This window comes from Anolis carolinensis, chromosome 3 (genome assembly GCF_035594765.1).
Source record: "Anolis carolinensis isolate JA03-04 chromosome 3, rAnoCar3.1.pri, whole genome shotgun sequence".
NCBI lineage: Eukaryota > Metazoa > Chordata > Lepidosauria > Squamata > Dactyloidae > Anolis > Anolis carolinensis.
This window is the reverse complement of record NC_085843.1, coordinates 57,854,953-57,857,601: the sequence shown is the minus strand read 5'-3', so window position 1 is coordinate 57,857,601 and position 2,649 is coordinate 57,854,953. Positions and strand designations below refer to the sequence as shown.

Below are 2,649 nucleotides of genomic sequence, written 5' to 3'. Positions count from 1 at the left end.
GAGGAAGAAAATTTATGTTTTGCGTAGTTAGCAAGAAACAGTGTGAATGGCTTTACAGAATAGTGATCTACTTAGGTCAGTATTGTGTACACTGGCAGGCTCCAGTTATCCCGAGATATCAAACATTTATATTTGGAGATGATGGGGACGGAACTATTAAAATTTGCTAAATTAGGACACCCTACACTTCTAGTCAATAGGTTTCTTAGGAGGAAGCCTGAATTTTACTTAGTGATATCAGTCTTGATATCAAAGATAACTAAACAGATACTTTGTCTTCTCCTGGGTTAGAGGTACACTTAATTATGTGGTTAGCAAATAAAACTCCTTAATCAAAATTGCAGATTGCTCTGTAGCTGACTGGCCAACATTTTTTTTCATCAAAATAGCCTAGACCCATTAAGGTCCCATTTGAAAAAGTTACTGACTTTTTCAAACGCAGCACATGACACTGAACATCCCACAGGAAGAGTCCAGTCCATGTAGAAAACTCCATCAAAAGAAAAGCTCAACAACTCAAAGTCTTTAGGATGTACTGTCAGCAAGCGAAGTGCAGGTTTAATTTTACATTCTGCCAGTTCTGCTGCAGTTCCCTTCCGGTGTATCTCACAAACCGCTGTTTAAAGACATATAAATTCCACATGACTAGCATCATTCATACATACACACCACTCTCCCTCACCCTTCCATTTTGGGAAAATAAGGTGGTGAATAAGTTTATATTTATCAGATTCCTTCTAAGGAACAAATCCTAGCAGAAAAAACCTCAAATTAGGAACTGGGGGAGATATTATGAACTACCCTACACTCACATACTGCCCTGCATGTATTCTCCTCAACAACACCTGCTATACCGACTACTGGAACAAAGTTTTTGGTAATAAAATGGGGCTCAGGTTCCCTGAAAAAATTCCAACAGCCAACACGAACTTTTCTCTACAATAATATACAGCATCCTGACCAGAGTTACATTGCAAAAGATTCTCCAGACTGTCAAATTGAATTGGGACAGAATTCTTTCTCTAGTGGAGGGTCACCCCCAGATCTCCATTGTTGATCATTAGATCCACCAACTCTTTTACCTTTGTTAGCTTTTCAAAATGTTAGCTTCCCAAAATGGGAAACTAGATGAAATATACAAGGGCAGTATGTGCATGCATGCACATACACATACACACACACACACACACGTGTATGCTGAGGGCTCATTGCCATCTGCATCTTGGTACTTGTCCATCTTGGCAATATGGACACTGTGTAACCTGAAGTTGTTTAAGTGTCATAATCCACATACATAACAGTAACTGCATCTGGTCCCATGTGAGGGCAGAATTGATCGTCAGTCTCATGCAAACAGCCTCATAATAAAGCAACCAGGCCAGCCCTGTAGTGTGTGTGTGTGTGTGTGTACAGGAGCATCAAAGGGCCCACCAGGACTGCATTTTACTATTAACTCCAACATAAATGAGAAACCATGGCAACTACCTTTTCTAGGTCCCATCAACATAATGCCACCAGAAAATCTGCCAAGATAGAAAGGGAATGACATTATGGAAATATAAGATTCTCCCTCCCTAAAGGAGAGTCCACTGGGGAAATATAATATCTTCTCTCCCCAAAGGGAAGTTCAATAGGAATGCAGTGTTTTCTGCTTTGCCTGCTCAGACCAAACCAAAGGGAGCAACGCCAAATGCTCTGCAAAGCAATCTACCATCCAGGCATCATCCAACATACTGGCCTCTTTTGGTTTGTATTTGTGTCCCTGTTGACCTCCACAGATTCAGAGCAGGGCCGGCCCAACACGGAGGCCATGTGAGGCTGCCGCCTCGGGCGCAGGCCCGGGGGGGCGCCGTCAGGCGCCCTGGCCCCGCCTCTCACGCTGCGTGAGAGGCGGGGTCAGGGTGAGCTGCACGGGAGGCTCCCGCGCAGCTCAGCCTCGCCGGCCTGGCCTTTTCCAGGGGGCCAGACTGCAGCAAAGGTCCTTGCAGGCCGCAATCGCGGCCTGAAAGGACCTTTGCTGCAGTCTGGCCCCCTGGAAAAGGCCAGAGCGTGCTGGAATGGAGGCAAGGCCCCGTCTGGGCAGAGCCTCGCCTCCCGGCCTGCACGGCCTGGCCCCGCCTCTCACGCTCCCTCTCACGCGGGAGGCGGGGCCCACCGGCGGGGCGCAGGAGGCGGGGGGGCGCAATTTCCCCTCCCCGCTTTATATAAAAAAATATGTCCGGCCGGCCCTGATTCAGAGCTGTGTATTGGGGGGGGGAGGGGCAATCAGGACTTACATTACTCCATCCCATGTATAGTGTCATGATGCCTGGTGCCTGACACAATCATCTTTTTACCATGAAACCACTGAATGCTGCCTAGGGTAGCAAAATATCTATTGTACTGTATATAAATATCTCCCAAAGAGTAAAACATAACTTTTTTAATAATAATAATAATAATGGAAATGCTTTGGATATGTTAAGTATTTAACATAGAGTTTCTGCTCTTTTCCTAGTCATCAAAAATTAACCCAAATTTGGTTGGATAGGAACATTGTTACATGGATTAAAATCTGGCTAAGGGAGCATAAGCAGAGGGTGTCTGGAGAGATAGCAGAGATTGCTGTTACAGCCACTTTTACTTAACATCATTATTAATGATTTGGAA

The 2,649-nt window shown here is 45.2% G+C and overlaps 1 protein-coding gene across 2 annotated transcripts in view; it reads left to right on the top strand.

Moving 5' to 3' along the window:
• cadm2 (cell adhesion molecule 2) overlaps positions 1–2,649 on the top strand; it is a 644,325-nt gene that overhangs the window by 112,748 nt on the left and 528,928 nt on the right. The window lies entirely within an intron of this gene.